Source organism: Sparus aurata, chromosome 21, assembly GCF_900880675.1.
Source record: "Sparus aurata chromosome 21, fSpaAur1.1, whole genome shotgun sequence".
NCBI lineage: Eukaryota > Metazoa > Chordata > Actinopteri > Spariformes > Sparidae > Sparus > Sparus aurata.
Window position 1 is genome coordinate 23,717,896 of NC_044207.1, and position 24,818 is coordinate 23,742,713.

The window sequence follows — 24,818 nt, forward strand, 5'->3', positions numbered from 1 at the left end:
CTTTTGTATTTGATTGCACAAAGCCAAAAACAGTCCATGTCTTAAAACTAAAAAATTGAAATCTTCTCGGCAAAAGACTGCTCTGCCTCGAAAAGCCTCTGAAACAGATGCTGTATGTGCATCATCCCACCGCACCTGGGTTGCAACAGCAAGAAATGTTCACCTCAAAAAATACATCAAGGTTTCAAAGTATACAATTTTACACAATCATCATTATTATGATTATTATCAGTTACAATTACCTTAAAAACACAATTTCTTGCTTTTTAACAAATGCTTTATTATAATTTCACACCATATTATGTTCCGACAGACAGGAGACTGAAAATAAAATCTAAATATTATTATTATATATTTTTTGATAATACTCATAATATAGAATTCAACGATGTGGATAAGCAAATGTACACAGTATAATAATCCTATCCTAACTCTACTGTGAACATGGTGTTGGACGTTTGAAGTGAGATAATTTGAAAGGGCAACCAGCTGCTCAGCCTCTAAGTTTAAACAGCTATGTTTGACATGGCGTTTCTCAGAACAATTAGCAGGATCCAGATAGTGTGAATCACAAACAGTGTTTGATGTTTTTGACCCCGAGGTATGCCAGCTTGGCAGTATCCAAGATATTGGTTCCAGGCTCTTGATTTTCCACATTAAGTTTGTGATGTGACAGGTTTTTCCACTGAGGCTCAGTGTTGCCAGCTAACTGGCTACTCAATTTTGCCCCCTGATCTCACAGCACATGTTGGCCTGCGCTAACTGTGTGGTGGGTGTTTAAAACTCAGAGGTGTCAATCTTGGTGATTTGATCCGTACAGTTAGTTGAAGTGATTTTTAAATGGGGCAATTCCATGGATAAACTGGTTCTATGCTGGCTGTGCCGTAAAATATGCATCTTAAAGCCTTCCAGTAAGCGTAAATATGATTGAAAATTAAAAAGATGGCTCTCTGAGAAAAAAATGATTCTGTTTCATTTGGGATTGTGTCAACTGCTCTCCTGAATTTTTTCACCTCTCACCTGCTTCACTGAGGATTTGTTGTCTCAGCAAATTGCCTGCTTTAACGGGAGTTTGCCTGTCATTGTTCCAAACTCTTGTTCCTGCGAGGGGCTTGAATAATGCATCACGCTGTCCTTAACTTCCATTTGAATACATCTGTCTGGTCAGCAGAGAGAAGAGAGAAAGTGTCAAAGACAGAGCAACTTAGTCGGAGGCAGAAGAACGGAAAGGCAAAAGGACAAGACGTGAAAGGGGGGCAGGAAGAGACAAAAGTGGAAAAAGGCAGACAAAGAAAGAAAGGGAGACACATCAATGGACAGAGAGAAAGATGGATAGAAAGACTGATCGTTAGAGAGAGGGGCACACAGTGCGGCATCTATATTAGGCTTCCGAAGGATATCTAATGTGATTTGCTTGGGTAATGAGACAGGCAGCCATTTGTAATTTTCATTGTTAGTTCACTGCTCGTCATGCTTTTTTTTTTTTTTTTGTCCTGTGCTGTGTACCTACATCCACATCCTGACTGCTAAGAGGTTGGACACGTTTATTTTTAGTTGTTCGGAGCAGATGGAGACGGACTGTGATGAATGGGGACGGTCTTCCATTGTGGCAGAAACGACAGTAGCGGGATTGACTGCAGCATTGACACTAATGCTGTCACTGCATCACGCTGAGAAAAAAAAAAACGGAGCTTTGTTTGCTCGAAGTTTAGTTCGGATTCGCGGAGTTCACTTTCGATAAAGTCAGACATCTGATTGGAGAAAATACAGAATTATAGGATCTATGTTTAGTCAGAGAAAGGTGGAGAAGGAGGGAAAGTGGCTTGCATGTGTACTTTACAGCTAAAGCTCAACAATGTTCTTTCTAAATTAGAGACGCTTTTGATTCATTTTAGGCTACTGCCGAAGTCAAATAAAACTTCTTGCTGATAATGGTCTTTATGTAGCAGTCTTTAATATGTCAAAAAATAGGCTGTTAGACTTTGTAATGAAGGCAGAAGTGTAGTTGGGAGTGTGATTTATTGCTTTCTGCTGGCTGTTATTTTTGCATTCGGTCCAAATAGTTTTGTTGGGATTTATTTTGTTGATTGAGTTCCTTTACAGATGGTTGTGGGGCTTCTAATGGAACCAGATCGAATAGTTTGAATAAAATCATAGTGACGTAAAAATGTTGACACTGTATGTCATATACCCTTTGACAGAACCATAATTGATTGATTGAAAATTACACCCACCTTACATTTTTATCAACATTATGAAGGAACTGTTGTTAATTAACCCAGTTGTAAAATGTTGATACTGGTGTGTTTCATCGCTTTTCCCTGTAGCAACTTTTTTACGGTCGTGTTCTGGGGAGCACAACACTTGGTTTAAGTAACTCAAGCATCAAGTTTTCGTCTATATATATCCCAAACCCAAAATTTTACCTGATCTTAACTTGGTTTTGTGGCTTAAACCTACAGGATGGGAAAAACACCACTTCCCTAGAAATCTTTTACGATTGAATCCCTAATTTCAAGGAGACAACCCTTAATGAATATGCATACAGCTCAAAATCTTCTAATTTTCAAATGACTATTTAGTAAACTTTTAAGAGTTCCTGGTCTAATATTAGCTAGTCTCAGTTTCCCAAACAGGTTTGATATTGTTGAAATCGTTGGGTTGACTGTAAAGCTTTAGGCTTGAGGGATACCGAGAGTTGATAGTGCAGTCAGTGGGACAGATGGAGATTGGGGTCAGCACAGTACATCGAAAATATTAGGGTGACCACCAGATAAATCATTGAAAGCTCAATAAAGCACATTTTGAACCCTGAACTTTCTCCATTGGGCGTGGGCTTTATTGCAAATAGCTTTTCTTGTAAAAATGTTCTCAGCTACATGAATGACTCTGAACTTTGAAGAAGAGCCTCATGGAGACCTACATTTCAAAAAGTCGTAACTCAAAAAAGTGTTTCCCAGCTGAGCAGTCTGAAGAGTGCAGAATATAATTTAAGCTTCCTTCTTGAGGGCGGAACAACAATGCTGCTCCGGCAGAATCACTTCAACTATAAATCTAGTTAAAAGTGGAGGCCGCGCCGTAACTCCCATGCCGCAGTCTACTTTTACTTTCCATTATGCCTTAGTTAAAGAGCTCTCTCACGTCCCCTTGAGAACAGGTACTGTACTTCATCAGCTCTAATTTCACAGCTACTTTCACACTCTTTAATTTCTCCTTCTCTTTCTCAAACGACTGACGTAAAGATCTTTCTCTCCGTTAAGCAGCATCAGTTGAGAGCTCTTTTCTTGCTTTCATCTGCACTTTCTTCTCTGCCTTTCTTCCCTCGCTCACTCACTCCCCCTTTTTTTTCCCCCTCTAAGAAGACAAAGTCGAATGGCCCAATAGCGTTTAATTGCTGTGGTTTTTATGTGGTCTTCTGAGAAGTAAGAGCCACTCAGCACTTCTGTCCACAAGATAGATGCTGCCGATGCTTGTCTGGGAGTTGGCTGCAGCGTGGGAGCACACCCAGTTGCTCAAGGAAGTGCAGGTGAAGTAATAAAAGAAAATGGTTCGCTGGGGGGGAAAAAAAAAAAAAAAAAAATTCCCAGAAAGAATTTCATGTCCTTATTGGAAACAAGTCACTCGGGGTCACGCACACAATCACATGCACACACACGGATACACAGCACACAGCCACGCAGACACGCAGGCAAATGTGGCGGCGCACACATACACACAGTCACAGAAAGGGGTCAGAATGGAGCAGCAACTTGTTAGCGGCAACCATTCACTGTGACCAGTCCAGTAATGCAATTTGCTCTTGCTGTCGGACAGGCCACCATATGGTAGCGGTCACAGGGTGACTCGGCCTGAATCAAAAATGGAAACAGCAGGAAATCAAATGGATTGCTCGGGTCCCTCCTGTTTTTTGTGTCACAGACTGGATACAACCTATTACATTTCCCAGGCCCCAAAACCTTGCAATAACACGTCTTAGTCTGCGGTACCTTTGTGGTTGGGCCTCACACTTCTTAACATTGGTATTATGTGAACATTTGTTGCTTTTAACGGACCCTAAATCTTTACAGTAGAAGTAAACCTACTAATATAATGAATCTAAAGGTCACAATTTGAATTTGTGGAACAATTTGCATATTTTAGCAATCCTGTAATATCTGCAGCATTTAGAATATCATTTCTGTATGTTCCTGTATATACATTATGCACATTCTTCTGTGCATTTTTAGCCTTAACACTTATTTTCGAGTGTCTCCTCGCCACTCAGAACAGACTTACAAGGGAATGGTGGTTGACATCTGCCCCTATGAGATGGGAGAACCCTAAAAGTACTGTTATTCAATTGTCAGTCTTGTGTTATAAGATGTTCATATTTAATAATTATGCTGTTGTTCCCCTTGGGCAAATTGTTATTTGTTATACTCATAGAATGCTAATGCTGCCACTCTCGTTTTGTACATTTTAACATTTTTGAGCGAAGTGTTTGGTAAAAAGCTGCAATTCAAAATTGGACAACCCTTCAAGACGTCATGTTTCATTTACATTTAGGGCATTTAGCAGGTGATTTTGTCCAAATTGACTTACAGTAATTCATACATACATTCATATACTGATGGCGTTGGCTGCCATGCAAGGTGCCGACCAGCACATCAGGAATAATTTGGGGTTCAACCAATGACCCTTCCGGTGGCATAATGCTGGCTCTACACCTGAGCCCCAGCCGCCCCTTTCATTGTATGTCGCAAGTAGACTTTTCCAATATGCCATCTTCAGCTGTAGTGATTTTTCTGCAAAGTAGCCCTAACACTTCACCCTGACACTTCACCCAAACAATTCACACTATCACTTCCCACTAACACTTCGCCCTACCCCTCTGTGCTAAGAAGAAGCAGGACACCATACACCTAGGCATTGGGTCACTTATTCCCACCAAACTTAACTACTTTTTAATGGTTTTTCTTTGGTTATTTTAAAGAATCTGCTTAACAATAATCAAAATCATACCACAGATGCCTATGCAGGTGTTAAAGTTACTTTTGCCTGATGTGTTTACTGTCGGTCTGTTTAACTTGGGGGGCGGGGGGGAATAGTGAAGAATCCTGAAACACCACAATCCGCCCAATGCATATTTAACCCGCATAACAGGACATTTCAGCATTCATCAAAAAACAAACAGCATCTCCAAATACTTTGACATTGTAATTTGAATAGTTGTGAAGCATTACAGCTGAAGTAGAGCAAAATGGTGTAAATATTTGAGAAAACGGGAGCGAGCGAGAGAGAAGTGGGACTGGATGTGTGAATTCCGGCAATATGCGGCGCTGTGCTTTGTCTCAGTGGTGCTACTTAACAGGGTTTCTATTACGAAATAAACAGCACTTGTAGTATAAATCTGAGCTGAAGAGAGAAACACAATGAAGTTATATAGTTACGCAGGCACATATTTCGATAATCGCTGCTACTGATGTTGAGTTCTCACGGACAACACATCACTTTGTTTTAGTTTTAGAGTTGAGAGCACTTGATTGATGTTTTTTTGCATTCACATCACACTCCATCGAGCTCTTCACAAAAGAACTACCCCTGATTTGTTAGACAGCCTTGCATGGAGTTGGAGGTGCTTTACATGCCAGCAGAACATGGCTTTGACAAAACTTAAAAGCCACGTTACATGCAGAAAACATCATCGACATCCTGCGAGGAAAATTAAGTATGGATCACAGTGAGTTATGTGATTACCTTGGAAGTGAACCATGTCAGAAGTTCACTGAAGAGTTTAATTGCTATCCATGCGATTGGAGTTGTTAGTCCCACCACATGATGGAAATTCACAATCTTGAGTCCATGAAAAAGCAATTACTTGCTTTACTGCTTAACTGTTAAGAGGCGCCCATTATCTAGTTAAAGCCATTCACAATTTTAATTCAAGGAAGCATTAATTTGCTTTATTTACTGTCACGCTGTGCGCCGTATTTTTCTTCTATGGTGAAAAGGCACTGACAGGCTCTGCGTTTTTGACATTTGCGACGACTGACAAGATGCTCTAGTAGATAGTCTATGTAAACATAGCCCGTTCTGTTTTCCCCAATTTTCTATTTGCATCCGCTGAGGCCAACATGATGATGTTTGAAGGTTTGACTGAAACCTGTGATGTGAAAGCCCCTTATACATAGAATAAATAGTAAATTACAATGATGAGAAATGGGAACGTTGACATACAAAAATTCACATGGAAGTTTTGCCAAAAACAGAATAAACCTTTGTGGGTGATTTTGTATCTAACATCCATACCCTGACTGTTGAGGTCTGAAAAGTTAACTTATTATCCCTCACCACTTTCATAATGTGAGGTACAAGAAAACCCATTACTGAATCTACTGTTAGTCATATTCTATCAAAGTTTTGTTGTCTACTTAAAAGTTTACAGAGTTTGGTTATGACTTTACTAAGTGCAGAAATCTATAAATGCACTTCAAAGTTTACTTTAAAGGCCTAGTTACAGGTCTGTGTAACGGGGCAGGTCTCACTGGTCTTGACATAGTTTTTTTTACCATCTTTATTTCCTCCAGTGCCACTTAAATATGGGACTTTACTGCAGGAACGAGATTAAATGAATCACAGTAATGGTATCAATACTGCAGTGTAATGTGTTCAGCACTAGCAGGTCGGGGCATCTCTCTTGCTTGTAACTTTCGAACCTAGAATGGCCTTACACAAACACATTATAGTGAATGACTCCAGTAAAAATGATCCCAACATCAGGGGAGCAGGTTCAGCAAGTTTGGGGCAAACAGAACAGAAACACAGTTAATCAAAAAGTCAACTCACTTCCTGCATGTTTGAATTGTTTCATTTAGTGCTCCGGACTTAAATGTTCAGCTACAGCACAAGTTTTATAGTTTCACATTATGCAGTTCATGAAGCTCGAGACAACTTTCTATTGTTTCACATCATCCATTTAAGACCATCGCTGAGCTTTCTAACCCTGCTGCCATGAGCGGTTACTGTAGCACACTTTACTGGTAGAGAACATTGTAATGAGAAAACGCAATATGGACTGCTTACTTTGCAAAGCTCATGGTGAATTATAAAGTAATTGCTGTTGTAATCTTTTTTCAAAGTTGTAAAATCTTGTGTCATGGTATTATAAACCTCTGCTGGCATTCTCCCACCAAATTAGCTCTGGTTCTTGAACCGTACCTCTTCAAGGTTCTTGAAACTTTAGTGCTATTCATGTAACCAGCCCAGGTTTTCCACTAGTTTTGAGTGGAACCATGCATCAATGGAGGGCTGGCTTAACAATCGTCATCTGTTGATATATGATAAATAATGATACATGAAATATTTTGGTCATTTTCCATTAATTGCAGAGCATCAGTCTGTTTCCATTCAACAACTGTCCCAACAAAATTCAACCCATAGTGAGGCTTATAAATGGTTAAAATGTGACAATATCAGTTTGTATAGAATATCTTTTAGTATTTTTTGAATTAAAAATGACTTGTATTCTAATTAAATACATTTTTACCTTTTACCTTTTCTACCTTTTGATATATTTAACAAGCAAGTATTTATCATTTGTAACACAATACTTTTTAATGTATTTGTGCCCATTTCTGATCATCTGTTAATCCATCTTTTATTAGTTCACGTCTTACAATCTTAGTCAAACAAACACAAATCTGATGAATGTTCAATCAATGAAACAATGTGTTCCCTTAACCTCCTGATTGAAAAATCCAAGTATCACATTCATAAACAACAGATCTTAATGGAACCAGATGTTCACAACTTGCTTGCATTGTGATTCACACTACAGGTCGTTCGGATACTTCTGAGGCTACAGCCACGGGAAACATTTACACCTCCAAAGCCCTCAGCTGGGGCTGCTTAGCTACTCAGCCTAGGTTACCGTAGTGATTTGGGCGAGAGGCAGCCATTTGTCCTAGTTGAGCTGGCAGTGCTGTAGCTATCCTACATGGAAAAAAGCCCCTGGTGTAAATTACTTTCCATTACTTGTGACCCCATCGGTAAATGACGTCCCCTGCTGATAGGATTGCTGCTTGACATACCAGCTGCGCCATGTTTTGTTGTAGGATAATGTAGGCCTTTTGTGTGACCCCGCAATGTAGAAATACATCCCTATAAATAGACTAATGTATTCGGGTTTTTTACCAGATGTTTGGATGATGGATGATGTTCACGGGAGCCGTGTGCCTCCACAGTCTCCATCTCAGGAAGCTCACACATATAAAACAATGTCATCTCACAGTAGCGCTCTTGTCATATTTGTCTTCTTATTGGATTCTTCTCTGGATAATGACGCTCTCTTTCTGTGTAGTCAGCATCACAGAAGATACATTGATCACATGATTAGAATGCAGCGGATGGGGGAGCATGTTAGAATGGATTGCTGCGGGGATGCTTCTGAGAGAGACTTGTTATATTGCGTAACTCACAAATCGATAGTCTGAAAATAACAAATAATCTTGTATCAAGTAATGCGCTCACAGCTATCTGTCATAGTGTATCAGTGTGTGTGTGTGTGAGGCAGAGAGAACATGTGTGCCTTGTTCATTTAGCAGGGAGCACTGAAGCAGAATTTCGTGTCATAACAAACCAAAGGAATCAATGCAGAAGCACTCTTGATCTCTGTTCTTCGTATAAGAAATATCACTGAAGCAGGCTGACAGCACAGAAATAGGCAACTCGGGACGGAGAGATAAAAAAAAAAAAAAAAAAGAATTCCACATTTTTTCATCCGCTTTTTGGAAGATAACATTTGGGTATTTTGAATCCGAGTTCACTGCAGAGTCGTTAGGGTCACTTTCTTTCTGAAGAGATGTCTCTCTAAGTGGGCCAGGCTGCCTGACATCACGTCCCGGGAAGAGAAAAAAAAAACGTCTCAAGATAGTTGTAAGCTGATGAGTCATGCTGCATGGGCTGTGTCGTAAAGTGTGCTATTCTTTAACAAGGGACTCAACTCAAAATAAGGACAAAGTTGCCATGAGCATGCGGCATTTAAAAACCCTTATTAGTGATGTTGTCGTCCACATAATGTATTCATGCTTCAGTTTAGTATCAGGTCAACCTTAGTTTAAACATTGCTCTATACAGCCTACGCAAGTACGCAAACACAAATGACGCCTGGCCCAGCTGGCTGAAACTGCATTCTCTATGCTCAAAGTATGTATTCTAATGGTAGCGTACCTTATATTAAATACTAGCGATGATACCAGAGAGAGCACACACCCTTGACGCGCATCACTTCATATAGAAACTCTTAATGGCTTTCTGGCTGAAAATATTCATCTGTATTCCAGCAGATGACGGTTAAACGTATGAAAAGGTTCCCGGGAATCACTGAAACATGCAGAGTTGATTCACCGGTTTTGCTTGAATAACTGAGGTAATAGAAAAACTTTTATCAAAGCGCCCGCTGACTTTTCAAAGGCGGTTTCGCTCATCGGCAAGCGGAGCCATCTTCCGTGATTATTGGAAGGTCTGTTATTCAAAAGAAAAAGGATGCAGTTCATATGCAGCACCCATACAGTTCGACGCGCAGCTGTCTTTCCGTAGGTACCTTCAAATCAGTTAAGGGATTGGCTTTATGTCTATTTCAAAACAACAACATGTCTGCATGTCCAGTACAAGGGCTTTCTTAGGTGGTAAGATTTAGTTAAGACTTTTTATTTATAGATTATGACGTCAAATAACAGCTCAGAGGCTCTTTTTTTATCAAAGATCCTCAACTGTCACATCATAAAGTTGCTGTTCTTGAAGTATTTAAGACACTCTTTTTTTTCAGGGTTTAAACCAAAATATCTTCAATTTTGTTGCGTATCCTCAACCTGAAATGCAAACCAAACAGTCACTGTGATTTGATGAGGACTAGAGCTAATTTTTACTTTTTTTTTTTTTTTTTTCTGATGAATGTTTTGACTTCTCAATCAATTAATCCCTCTCCGTCTGTTGAGATATCAGAAAAATAAAAAATGCACAGACGTATAAGAGCATTGACATGAGACACTAAAACTTTAGTAATGTTTACATTGCATTTAAAAGACAAAAAGCAAAATGACTTTAAAGAGCCAAAGTGATGTCTCATGGCTTGTTAATAAACTTGAAAGACAAAGAAAAACATCAACATTTGAGAAACTGTAACCAAAAGATTTTCAGTATTTCTGCTTAAAGAATTATTTCATTAATCATTAGCCAATTTATTATTTGTCATTAATTGTACTGTTATCCACCCTCTGTTACAGACAAGAAACACTATTGCCAGTTTTATCCTACATATGTCTCGTTCATTTGAATTTCATGGATAAACCAGTAACTGCAGTGTTGAAGGTGTGTGTGATTTCAAGCTTTGACAGACTCGTCAAACTATCCTGGCTTCATTCATTTTAGTTCTGTTCTACAGATGTTCCATATGTTTGGATGTATACACATACAGACATTGACTATGTTGCGACTACAGACTAATGGGATTCTGTCTGTCTAAGTTCACCACAAACAAACAAAAAACCAACCTTGTGCATAGACGTAGCCTTGTGCTGGAGACTACTTATAGCACTAGAACCAAAATTGAGATGAACAGGGATAGACGTGGAACAAATACTAAAAATCACCCATTGCTACCGCTGCTACAAAACAATTACAGAGGACACACTGTTCCAGGCATCATTAATCAATCTCAACTGTTTGCCCTGATAATGAGATTGGTATGCATATGTACTTAACCGCTCTCGTTTCCTTTTATAAAACGAAAAACAAGCGAGGTGAAAAATGTATCAAGCGGGTCTGTCAAAGCGGGGAACATCAATGATGGAGACAGACATTGTGAAGCCATGTTTAATGATTGAGTCACACCTGACTGATCGCAAATTGAATTCACCCCGCCTATGATTGCTGTGTACATTTAATTTGCAGTAGTCTACTCTGTTTTGTTTCTTTGCAGTCCAGATTTGATAAAATCTGATTTCAATCTGGATGACCCCCCCCCCCCCAAAAAAAATTGGATTCAGGCTCCACAGAGTCAATTTATACGTCACTGCTGTAGCAGTCATCGTTCATTTAGGCTTTTAATTTACTTTTTTTTTAAAAACGTGATTTCTTTGGAATACGTCTAACCTTCCCGGGACCTAATTTACTGATTTCATGCCGGCGTTGTTTGTGGGTGTTACATTTTGTACCTGCTCAAAATTCAAGGTGCACTCATGGTTAAGCCTGCATTAACATCACTTTTATCACATTTGAAAGTGTTTAAACACCTTCCCCTGCTTCTTTTGGTTGTCTTGTTTTCTATGCACCAAAAGAGGCTTTTTCTCTGTAATATGAAACCACAGAGCCTCTAATTTCTGATTCTGATTCAGTGTGTTTCTTTCTTCCTACCTCTTTCTCTAATTGGGCAGTGTTTTCACAATATATGTCTAAATGTTTGCTTGCTATCTGTACATAATAAAGGACATAACAAGGGTATTGTACTGTATGTATTATACTGCACTTTACATCGATCGTCTTGAGTTCACGTCTAGCAGAGCATAATTCGAGGGTTAGAATAAGTATCATCATTAGCTAATTAAAGAATCGAATTGCTTTCTGAAATCTTTATTCAAACTGCCAGATTGTGCTGCGAGGCAATTTTGCAGTTTAGTGTGAGGCCGTTTGGCTGTTTTTTCTTTTTTTTCCTTCAAATATAAAGAATGCAGAGGCTTGTTACATCCCTGAGGTCTGCATCGCTTATCCTGTTCCCACTGGGGTGAGATTCAATAGAAATTGATTGAGTGGTGCTCTCCACCTCTCTCTCACGCTCTCTTCACAATCCCAGTCATCCTCCAGGATATCCGCGGCCAGACCTGCAGCTCTAACCTCTCTGCACTCCTCTGACCAGCACTGTGCTGCCTTTAAAGGCTGATAAATTCATGCGAGCGAGAGTGTGCAGGAGAGATAGGTAGTAGAGAAAGAGTCTGAGTGAGTGGTGGTGGGAAGTGGGGACTCTGTGTGTAATGTGAGGTGTGCAATATGCTGTATATGTGACAACTCGGTGCGTGTTACGATGCCAGTGCTGCCAAAATAGAGCCAAGCGACACTCCTGTTTTGTTTTTTTTTTCTCTGCAAAACATTTGTGCCTCATTTTAGCAGCACATTCTTCCAACATTTTTTGTCGGTGAGACGCATGAGCAAACAATAACACAACACCGGATTTACAGGTCATCATTTATTGTATTTAATTCCCCCACCCACCCTTCCACCCTGCCCAAATCTTTTTTTACTTCCATAAAACCAACATGGTATGCTTCCCTTCTCTACATTGACGGGAATATCATGAATTTTGCAGCAATTTGACAGACAGCTGGTTGGCGCTAATTCTCCAGTTTGGTGCCGTCAAACCATAACAGTAGAAGACAGCAGAGGATGTTGCTAAAAGACCACTTGTCAAATCTCAAACTGTGCTGAAAACAGGAGGGAAATGTAATATGTCTTAAAAAAACATTCTTTCAATTGTTTTCCTCTTGTTTTTCCTCTTGAAATGCCCATCCCAAGTCCACACTACAGATGCTCTGATTGACTGGTCAGGGAATGGAATGGGCTGGTTTTTAGGGTTAGGGTGGGGGTTAGGGTTAGGGATCAGCATTGCTGGTGACCGGCCAATCAGTGTCAGGCGTATCTGTTTCTGTGCCAGTTATATAGATAAAACAAAAATAAAAGATAGATATTGATAATAAAAAGTAACCCAGAGCCTGAACCAGAGTGGCCAACTTTTTATTCCACTCATGAGAATCGCAGAGCGTTAAAGACCAACTCTTCTTCTTCTTCTTTCCTTTTTACCTTTCCCAAAAAGAGCCCTGGAAATAGCAGTATACACTGTGCAAATGCCCATCAAGGGGAACTTCAGTTCACTTCAACCATTTTGCTAACAGGCCACTCAATATAATAGCCTGCAGCATGTTGGATAAAGTGGGATATACCACATTTAATTTTTCAGTGGGATTGTCTTTGTAACGTCCAGCTGCTCTCGAGTAATGGAGCTCTTTAGTTTTAGATTTGTTTTGAGCGAGAGTGAGAGAGGGCCCTGAGAAGGTCGGGAGTTATTTAATAGTTAATGTTATAAAAATGGAAATAGAAAATCGGAAAGGGCAGGAGAGACATTAGAAAAAAAAAAAAAAAGAAAATATCTAAAATCGTTCAGCAGTATCTTATCCAAAGAGATTGGATTTTGTAACCTTTCTGTCCGGCAATGACTGACGTTGTGTGTCACTTGCATTGTGGATAGTGTGATTTATTCCCTAAGCCTATTTACTTAAGTCGCATTTTGTTGGTATTGATTCACTTCTTAACTTTAGCCAAGCCATGAAAATTGCAGTAACGATGATATTTCTGCATCCTCGGCAACCATGGTCATCCATTTGGTTGACAGAAGTGATCCAGCTTCAGAATGTGTCCCGTGGAGTTGAGTGGTATTTGTTTGATCGATGCTGTTCATGATGCGATATTCTATTCAATAACAATTATGATTGCAGCATTTTATCATGTTAACATTTCCCGCTGATTATTAGAATATAAAAGCATGATTATTGGATGCAGAGAAGAAGTTAGAAGAACAGCCACTTGACTTTCCTGAGAGTTTTCAGAAAATTAAGTCAAGAGCCAATAACCAATATTGGTAGAGATGCGAAGAAATGTAACAGTTTGTTTTCTTTTTAAATTTAATTTGAATTTTTTTTTGCGATTGCTGTCAGGAAATTGTGACAGTATTTTAAACTGAGGTAAGTGGTGAGTAGGTGTTGTTCCACTGTGAAAAAGCAACCAAATAACATGAAAATGAGATTATTTAAATGTGCACTTACACACGCACCTGTACACTCCTACACATTGCTTGTTTTTCTCTGCTGCTTTATTTCAGCTGTTGATTCTTCATCCAGTCCTTTTTTAGTTGATAGGATTCAGTTCATCCAAAGCAGCAGAAGCACAGCTCCAATCTTTAAACACAGGACGCCCAGGAAACCATAAATTTCTGAATGTTACATTATTATGATGCTGTGGCTTAGAAAGTTAAATGAGTTTTCCACAGTTGTTTACAGACAGTTTTCTGAATCTATGGCTCAATTTCTCAGGGGACAAAACTACAAACATACAGCTGTACACATCTCTAACAAAAGCAAACTGATTTCAAAACTGTTTTATTTCTTTCCAGAAAGTTTTGGGGCATCAAAATGACGCACATAACTGATGCGCTCAAAATGAAACACCGCTATGAACGTATTTAAGTTTATGCCTTTTGCATTTTCAGGGTTACATTTTCGCCAGTTGTGAAAGATTGCTCCAGTCATTTATATCAACACATATGTGTAGCAACATCAAATTTAATATGGTAGCAAAGAGATTAGTATTTTAAGGTGACTTATTTTCGAAAGCATGTGTTTTGTATAGAAGACTTTGCATATCCAAAAGACAAAACAGGACAAATTATTCAGCAAGATGAAGGTTTTTGTCAAAACTCAAAACTAAAAACAAATGCAGAATGTTAGAAAAAAAAATATATCATGCTGCATCCTGCCTCCTGTTTTTGTCTGACCACAGCAACTAATCTGCATCAATCGAATGATTTCCTTCCCGGTTAAACAGTGGGGGAAAGAATCCCCTGAAGTGACGGATCAATCCGCCCAAAGCCCCGACATCAACTTCACCACATGCATCCTAAATTACATGCAGAGGAAGCCTACTCACATAATCCGTGGTCGAGAATGAGAGTAACAATGATCCCGTTGTCCTCCTCGTCCTCTTCACCGGTGACCTCTATTTTTCCTCCAGAACAGGAGAGACTTTTTCGTAGCGCTAAAGCACTGATTTCTAAGTGAACAATTAGTCAACTAGTGTTTACACCTGCGACGGTGGATGTTGCCAATTTGGAAAATAAGACTTGGCATCGTGATTGGCCTTGCTTTCCAAAAGAACACAAGAGATTTTAGTTTTGAATGTCTTGCATAATGTATGAGGACTCTGAGTAGTTTTGCAAACAGTATTATTTAGAATCGAAAACAAAGGTGTACTGGGCCTGTAATTCTGCAGACAAAAGAGTTTCTGCTTTCGTTTTTTTGGGGTGTAAACAGTTGTGAATAAGTTGAAGTATTTACCTGCTGCAAAGGCATCTGAGTTAGCGGGACAACTTAAATAACTGATATATCGACCTCTGCCTGACACTCAGTGATACAAAGCACCTTAGAGAGACTTAAGAGCCTGGGAAAAAAACAAAAAGAGAAAGAGCAAAGAGTCTTCTCAGTGCTGCGAAATATCTCAACTCTTTGTTTCTGCACAAATTTAACAAGCTGCTGGCCTTTAGGTTTTTTGTTTTTTATCTTCTTTTTTTTTTGCAGGTGAATGTGTCTTGGTCTCCTGGACAGAACACTGTGGCTTGTCAGAGAGATAATCTCCCGCTTCACTGAGAAATGCTTCGGTCCTATATGTAGCGGACTTTAAGAGGAATATACAGTATTAAGTGTCCCGTGTTTAATCTACTGGTACCGAGTGGTCAAAGACATTTTTCCCCCACAGTGCCAACAAGCCCCAGCGAGGGAAACTAATGGTTCCCATTTTCCCACAAGCATGAAGGATGCTGGCTCGGCTATTGTTGCCGTGTCAAGTAATGATATCTTTAACGCGGCTCACACTGGGGGATTTATATGAGCAATGTATTACATCATTTAGGATGAGTGACGTTTATTTGTTACCTTGTGTAAATGTAATGATGCAATAAATAAATCAAATCTCAATTTTAAAACTGTTGCGTGTGAATTATGAAGGTTGTTACTTCTTGAATTAAATGGATCTTCCATTGCTTCAGCACCTGTGTGCTTCATTTTATTGATCTGCACTCCAAGGCTTTTACTTTGTAAGCTTTAATGCTAAAATATCGATTTACAGTCTTTTAATTTGTTATTTGACACGCTGATTCATCAGATAGCCTCTGGATCTGCACCATCAACTCCCCCGCTCATTTACTAGGTCTGCATTTTCTCTTGTTGACTTTCTCTCTGGCTGCCTGTCACCTCGCCTCTGTATCTCTGCTCGTCTCTTCTTCGGTCTGTCTCCGAGGGATCGATGACTGTCATAATTAAAAGTCTGACTTGAAGGCTCAGCAATTCCAAGGGTTTATTGAGTCTGAGACCTGTGGTTTTATGTGTGTTTCTGAGTGTTCTGTTCAGCTAATGTCTGCTTGGCTAATGTGTGTGTGTGTTTGTGTGTGTCTGTGTGTGTGTGCAAATGTAGCATCCTCATTATTCGAAGTTAGTTTAGCGATACCCACTGTTGTATGTAAACATCATTAGCATACTGACTTGTATGAACAGAAGTTATCCTCTACAAAACATTTGCACACACAGACACACACACAAACGCGCGCACACATGCCAAGTATATTGGATCACATGAATAATTAATTAGACGCATGGACAAAACGTATTAATCATGTTGATTGCACAACATTGAGGTTCACTTTTTTCGAAATTTAGCATCCAAATGTTATGAGCACAAATCTGCACAATCCTACAGTTGTGTTCTGTTATTATTATATTACAATTATTGCATTCATTTAATGCAGTCCATTGAAATTAATTATAAAAGACTACCAGAAACTTTACTCTACTTGATTCAGAGTTTGAGTTTTGTGGTGTGACTGACAGCCAACATTCATCCCGACATTTAGACATGCTGCTCCTATCAATTAATTAAGCACATGTGATTGATCAGTCGCTGTCACCTCCTCAACTAAGTCAGGCACACTATATTCGAATCAGCTGTGGTTTAAACACTCAGTTCGCTCAGGAAATATTTGGCTGTGTGATATAGTATCTGCTCCTCGTGCCTGAATATTAAAAGATAAGTTTGCCCAAAAATAAAAACTAATTGTCTGTTCACCCCCATGCCGATGAAGTTTTGTAGTCCACAAAAGCTTCACAGTAAAAAAGCAACATTGCAGCATTCTCCTAAACAACTAGAAAAATCAAGGGTAATAAATATAAAATGGCTATAGCAGGCTGTAGCACTGCTTTGCTGTGAAGCTCCGGAAATACTTTGTAGACTAAAAAAACTTCACTTGGAAACGAATTTGTCATATAAGTACCGGTAGTTGAAATGTTCCTGAAACTCCTTTTTACTGAGCGCCGTCAACCTAAAACAACAAATTAAAGTTTTGCCTCACATCCGTATAGTTTTCATTCACAAAGGCATTAAGCAACGGCAGTATCCCTCTTGTAAGTTTGGCTAACTCCGAATTTCATTTCCTGCTCTGCAAAGATAACAAATGTCTCATTTTCAGTTGCCCTCAATCCCGCAAATGAGCTCATTGCGCTGACAGTGTCACTAACAGTCTATGCTTCATTATTTTCACTGACACAAATTCTAAATTAATCCTGACCTTTGAAACACATCTACGCAAATTCAACTATTGACTAATTGCTTCCATAGAAAGAGAAAAATGTCCCTTTGCCCTCATTGCTGCCACTGTGAGTTATTAATGTGGTGTCCCTAAATTGAATCCCTCTTTATCAAGTAAATAATTATTCATGGAATAATTTTAAAACATGAGACAGGCCCAGTTTTGAAGTCAGTTCAGCGACAAGAAGTCACTCAAAACAAGAAGCGACTTTGCTTTTATCATGTTGGCTCATGGTGTTATCAGACTTAAAAGGTCAGCAGAGTTTCTAAATTGTTTAAATGTTTTGAATCTTTCCCTCAAATTTCTCCTTGAGTCTTTTGAAACCTCATGATTTGTGGGCTGTTTGCTTCTTTGAATGATTCTTTGAGGAAAAACCAATTGACCAATAATAATTAAGTCCAGAATTTTACGTGGCTGCAATTATAAATGTCGACAAAGCAATATTCACCTCTAATCATGCTGAAGTAAAATTGAGCATTTCTCATAATGATAGCAAGGTTTGAAATCGTTGATGTTATCTCTCCCCTCTTCTTTGTGCTTCATCACTGTCTGCTAATGATCGTAGCAATTTAAAGTTTCCCCCCCTCCCCCGGCTTACACTCTCACTTTGAGCTGCGAGAAACAAAATGAAATGAAAACTTTCTTCTGCTCCAAAAGCTCCTGTGGGACCACGTAATGAAACCTGTTTGATGACACAGTAAACGACTTTTATTTTCTTGGGGAAAAAGATGGTCAAAAACCCATTTTTCATTGGCGTAAAGGGGGCAGAGGAAGGTTTTGGTATGGCAGGTGATGAATGGTTAGTGGGAGGGAATCCATCTGCTGCATCAACACAACGGAAATGGGATCGTCCGCTGATAAAAAATTGCACACTGAGGGACAAGCCTAATTCACACACACGACGCACACTCACTCTAGAGTACAATAGTGTGTGTGTGTGTGAGAAAGAAAGTGAGAATGTCTTTCAATCTGTGTCTCTCTGTCTCTCAATTTGTTTTTCCTATTTCTCTCTCTTTCACATCGACGCACACACACACACACACACACACACGAGCACGCACGCACACACACACACACACATACACACACACATAGAATTCCCTCGTGGCTGTGAGCCATCCTCACTAAATACCAACTATCTATCATCTGAGATATTTCATACTTTTTCAATTCAATAAGCCGATATGATTCATGGAGTGGCTCGGGCAGCTTTGCTCTAGAATTAGGTTGAGGTTTAAGAATATAGACAATGATATACATTAAGTTATTTGTGTTGTTTAGATTTAAATGCACAGTCAAATAAAAATAGCAATCTCTAGACATTTTAAAATCACATTAGGTTTTTATTGAATATGCTGGAAGTTTTTAGCTTCGGGAGACTCGGCCATGTTATTTGCAATTACATTGCATACGAAAACAGATCTAAACCCGTCCAGATGCAGGCTTTCTGGCAACTGGCATGTTTTAAACCCGCAACTCAAAAATAACTTTTTTCCCCAATTAGCCAGTACTGAAAAAACTTAATCGCTGGCTGGATTATGTTCGGAAGCAATGTGTTTGTTAGGGAATGAATAACTAGATTTATGAGGCTCGCAGAAGTCACAGGGAGATGGTCAAAAGCGTAGAGAGGACCGCAACACTCGTAAACACAGAGATCGAAGATTGCGCCCTGGGCCCTGAATGTGGTTAGGGTTAGGCAATCGAAGCACATTGGTTAAGGTAGAGGGACATTGTGGGTTTTAAGACTTTAATAATCCTGCAGGCAATAAAAGATAGAGCCTAAAAGAAAAATGTCTATATATTGGCTGATATACGCAAATGTTTTGTCATGACACCCCAAATGTGCTGTGACAAAGACATAGGCTGAGTATTGTACAGTTAAACGAACCCAACCCCTAAACTTTACTGGGAATTTAACAATTATTAATTACCCCAAGCATCCTTTTCTGCATTAAAGGAAAATAAAAGTTTTCTAAAGTAAAAATGATTGAATTGAACAACTAAATGGTTTTGTTAACTAATTACGAAGTTAGTCATTACTAATTATATTCAGTTACATGCCACTGCTTTTCAAATTAAATATGATCTGCATGCCGTAATCTATCCACACTGTACATATGTCGCTCTCTACTGAGTGCTTTGGTGGCCAACTTTTAAAATCTTAAGTTTTATAAAACTAATTGCTTACATGGCTAAGAATAAAACAACAGCAGATGGGAGCTATGAGAAAAGTAGCTAAGCAGGGGATGCTAAATCCATTCAGCACTTCATACCGTGCTGTGTGAAATGTAAGAATTCAAAGACTTCACAAGATCTTCATGCCAAAATATGATTTCCATTCTCATTCTTGTTTATACAAACATCATCACTCCATTCCCCAAACCCTCTGTATATAACCTACTGCTAGTTTTTCATTAGGCTCAAACCAAGATGAAAGAATGCAAATTATTTATTATACACATTCATTTCTCTTGTCATACGTTTTTTTATGCTCACATTTTTTGCAATAGCAGCATTTCTTCAGTGGCTGCTGGGCTAGAGCATAAACTGCAGGAACATAATATGATTTACACTCCAAAGCCTTCCGCTGTGTTGCCTTCACAGCTACAAAGCTGTCGGAGGACGGAAACAGGACCATCTGTAACTTTCTCTTCTCTCAGTGGGACAGCATACAGAAGTTACACAAAAAGCCTGTGTATATTTGTGTGTGCGCGGGGTAATGCAAATCATTTTGAGATGTCTGCTGTGATGTTTGTGAGTGAATTACTGTAGAATATGGATTTGTGAGTCCATTTCTCTGCGTCTTGGTATTCATATTTTTGAATGCATGTACCCAAAAGGACTGCAACAGTCTGTTTGCAGAGGTGATGCTACTGCAGAGAAAACTGTAAATATCCTTTTTAAAGAAACGTATTGAAACTTTGACTATACTTTTATGTGTTTGATGGGAAAGTTGATGCCACCAATCTCACAATTCACTGGAAACATGGATTAAAACAAGGCTGGCCTCAGAAAGAAATGAAGAAAAATGACCATGCATTTTCTATTTGTTCAAGTTACAAATAGAACCCACTTTATACTCTTGTCTGACAGAGGACCTCAAGCTGCAGTGTGAATTATGGGAGTTATGCAATGATGTCACAGACATTGTCACTGGGACTGCAAAACCTCTGAAGTAGAAGGTCGGCCTGGAGGGTGGACTGAACAAAGCAAACAACGTTCTTGGAATTGGAGTTGTTGGGTGTTTCTCTGAAACCATGATTTTTTTCAATCTTTAAAGGCCCTTTTACCAATGCTTTTCTGTTAACTAGGATTCGGATAGCTACTGTATGTGAAAGGTGTAGTTTGAAAAGGACAAATCTGCAGTTCCTCTGCTTCTTCCACAGAGCATTTTAGTATCCTTAAGCTCATTGTTTTGGTTTTAAGCTTGCAGCATTGTCGCTTTGTTTTAGTGTCATGATCTTTTCCAACAGGTAAATGCTGTTTTCCATGACAAAAGTTCTGTTATACCCACCTTGCCATTTGCAACCAAACAGCAGACAAATTTAAGGACTAATATTGTACCTGCTGCCAGGTGGCCACATACACAACCCCAATGAATCCTCTAATGAATGTTTATGTTGCTCAGCATCTGCTGAATTTGTGCATTAGAGGAGTACCGATGCTTTTTTATTTTTCCTCCTCCAATTCCTGAACTTTGTGTATCAGCCATTTCAGAGTAATTATCATTACTCCCATTCCATAAACAAAAAAAAGAAAGTTTTAATTAAATTATTTTTCTCCACAGTATACCAATAATTCTGTATGGATGTTGGGTTAACCTTCAAGTCACACAGTTCACTTGAAATTTATAGATATTCTGCTACTTGCGCAGGAAAGAATCTATAAGTTGCATACAGATGTACAGGATACCACTGGGAAGCTGCAAGGTCCTGTTTCTAATAAATAAATTATGTTATATCCCTTTCAATGCATAAAATTGTGAACTTCCCAAATACTGCTATCAATATTGGAACAATCCTAGTGTAAATAGCTTTTTTTTATGCTAGTGTTCACGTGTCAACTATATCAGGTGATACAATGCCAGCGTTGACAGCTTCTTTTGCTGCCTCGAAATAGCTTTAACTTAACTAAAGTATAATTGATGCGGTGGCAGATTTTGTTATTCTATTTTGGATGGTAGCAATAAACAATGTTGTCTTGCTGAAAGAAAAAACGCTCATGAATGATTTTGGAGGGAAACGGAGAAGAAATATATTTGATGGTTAGCTTAGGGGGGGTTTTCTGTCATATGCAATCAATTGCTACCGCCTTATTGGTTACATAAGAGTTTTGGTCGAATAGCATATAAAGAATCAAATATGTAATTAATACATTGCCGTATACATTTTCCAGAAACGATGCTTAGATGTGTAAACAGTGCAAATTTGCATGCTGATTTCCCTCATGAAGAGGACAAACAGAGATGAGTATCTTCCCCTCTCTATGTTTGAAGACCTGACAGTGGAGCCAAGTTCCTTTGTTTATTTAATCAGCCTTCCTTGCTGGAGGAAACCCAAGTGAAAATGACACCGTTTTCAGAGAATTTGCAATTCCTCTGAGCTGAAAACAACCCGGCCAGCAAAGCATGTCATTTTATCTCTCAGAGGGTGAGCGAGACACCCTCAAGAGCAAACAGGGCTTGGTTTTGTGTTTTTGCGTGAGTGCCTGTGTGTGCGTCTGAGCGAGCCTCGTGAGGTGCACTGCAACAAAAAGCCCTCAGCAGCACACCAGTCGAGAAGAGCAAATGAGTACTTTTTCTTTTTTCTGTGTTGATAGAGGAGCCTCGATATGGTCTTATTTTTTTCTCAGCAGGGAAAAGTGTACGTACTCATGCCTCTGTGAGCTTGCGTGGGCACTTGCTTGTATGCTTTTGTTTGCATGTTGTATTTAATGCTGCACGTGTGTGTGTGTGTGTGTGTGTGTGTGTGTAGTGTCTCATTGTTTCTCTGTGATTATATGAGGCACTGGAGTTTGTTTCGCTCCTTGAATACAAATGCTGACTTACAATGCTAATTGTCAGTAACATCTTAAAGCTTTCGCCTGTGCACAATGCCAGAAGAGAAAGAAGAGGCCTTAAAGGGTTTAAATGTGTGTTTCTACCTGCGCTTTGCAATCTCGGTTCATGGTGTGAAGTGCGTGGGAGTCATAAACGCTTCCGCCATGCTCGAGGTTCTCCAGCGAGTGTGTCTTAACCACCGAGGAAAATTTGCATTTCAAATTCCTTCCAGGGAATGTTGTATTCTTAAGCCTGGGAGAAAGCAGTTCAAATGTGTAATTGCTGTAATGTTAATTCAGCCTCTCCTCTCTCGTGGACAGGTGCAGCGTCAGAGCGAGACTGGCAACAGGAGAACAAAGTACTGACAGAAAAGGTACTGTGCACACACACAGACGCGGACGCACACCCCCCTACGTGTTGAGACGCATTAATGAACATCCATATTTTTCCCTCTGGCTAAAGTGTAATGTTCAATTTAATGGTCTAATGTACCTTAATGACTGCTTTATGTGCATGGGCCTATTGTGCATCTATCAACCTGAAGCACATCTAATCAGACAATTAGCCCTCATCTTGGGCTAATTTCCATGTATGTATTCATCACCAGGACTGGCTGTCTATTAGGAACACAAATACATTGTCACTTCTTCTACACGCTCACACACACACACACACACACAAACAAATCCGCAACCACACATCTCTGCCCGTCTGGACAAACTCAGACACAAAGAGAGGTAAGTACCAGGCTGTAGACCACCTGATGCTGTACGGTTGCATCTAGAGGTATCGGTTTGACTGTTTCCATTCAGTCTCAAAGAGGATTGAAATTAAATAAGATCTGACAAAGAAGTAATGGTTTATGTCATGGTCAGTGAGATCTCATCTCTGACTTGTGTGGGCAGGTTTCTGTTTTTTTTCATTCCATTTTTCTATTCACTGCTGTCCTCTTGTCAACACAAGGATGAATGGTTGTTTTTTCACATCGATACCATAGATATCAACAGTTTTACCATGGGCAAAACTTAAAAGTTCTGAAGGATAACACCAGAAATCGTTACAAATGAACACAAGCAGTCAAGCCACACCAAGGGCTGCTAAGTTGATGGCACAGTGTTACCACGAGTCCTTGAAATCCTTCAGAGCTTGTGAACTTGAGTGGAAAAAAAATCAAAACCATGAAAGTCTTTGTAATATACAGACATGGGCCATTAAAAGTGGTTGCATTTTTTTAGAACAGAAATTGATCCTTTGCTGTATTGATTCAACTTAACATTAATGAATGGAGGACATTCATTACTGCGTGTGTTTCTCCTACAGTTTCCTGCCACCACTGTAAACACAGTACAATAGAAGCTTTTCTGTAAAAGCCAGCTAGTTCTCTTAGTAAAGATTCTCAGTTTTGTAACAGTTACTCAACTTTATTTGTGTCTCAAACTATGCCTTGCGGATATGATTTGAAAGAATTAGGCCTAAAAAGTCCTTGAAGATTAGTTGACTCTGATGTCTAAGAAGGTGTGCGAAACATACCAGCCATTGTCCGACCCTCAATGCCCCCGCCCCATACAACCCTACACAACAGATTGATAAAATTAATATATGGAAGTGAAGGTAAAATGACTCATAAGTAGTCTTCAATTCAACGCTCACAGTAAAAATAATAATAAAAGGAGAGGAAAGGGGCGTTCAGACCGAACGCGATGGACGCGAATGGAGCGGCAACTCTACATTGAAAATCAATGTAAATGGCGCGATGACACACGATTCAGGCATCGGCGGCGCGAATGGAGCGTCTGGAGCGGAATATCCAACTTTTCAGCCGGCATCGCGCCGCGACATCCAATCAGCGACGAGTTCAAGCCGACGACGTCACTTCCCTGACGTACGGTTGTTTACGGTCGCTCAGAGCAACAAAGGAGGAGAAGCTAATTGTAGCTGTGTGTGGGCACCCGGTGCTGTACGACACCGCAACTCACCTCAGGTGAGATGGAGCACCTGTAGTTGGTGTCCAGGCGGGAGATCCTGGCACCGACCCGAGCTAACAGGTCCTCGAACTGGGCTCCGGTCAGCCTGAGGTACTGCTGGAACCGGTCTTCATCCAGACGGAGCTCCTGGAGGAGACAGTGAAATTCCCCCAGCTCCGTGCGTCTCCGGAGGACTTCATGAATCCAGACATGACAGCGGATGGTTTTCGGTGTTTCTGGGACTTGTACAGCAGGTACAGTGCAGCAACGGTGGTGATATCAGTCATGATAGATGTGGAAAGAGAACGGGTTGAGAAATATCGGTTCAAAAACTAGCGGGCAAGCGCGAATGACGCGAATGAAGCGAATAGTCCAAAATGAT

General features: G+C 39.7%; 1 protein-coding gene across 6 annotated transcripts in view; it reads left to right on the top strand.

The window, feature by feature from the left end:
- tnr (tenascin R (restrictin, janusin)) overlaps positions 1–24,818 on the top strand; it is a 180,751-nt gene that overhangs the window by 60,965 nt on the left and 94,968 nt on the right. For all 6 annotated transcript variants that reach the window (XM_030403216.1, XM_030403212.1, XM_030403211.1 and 3 more), the window contains one exon: positions 22,793–22,845. The gene's annotated coding sequence lies outside the window, so the exon portion shown is untranslated. The remainder of the gene's footprint in view (positions 1–22,792; positions 22,846–24,818) is intronic.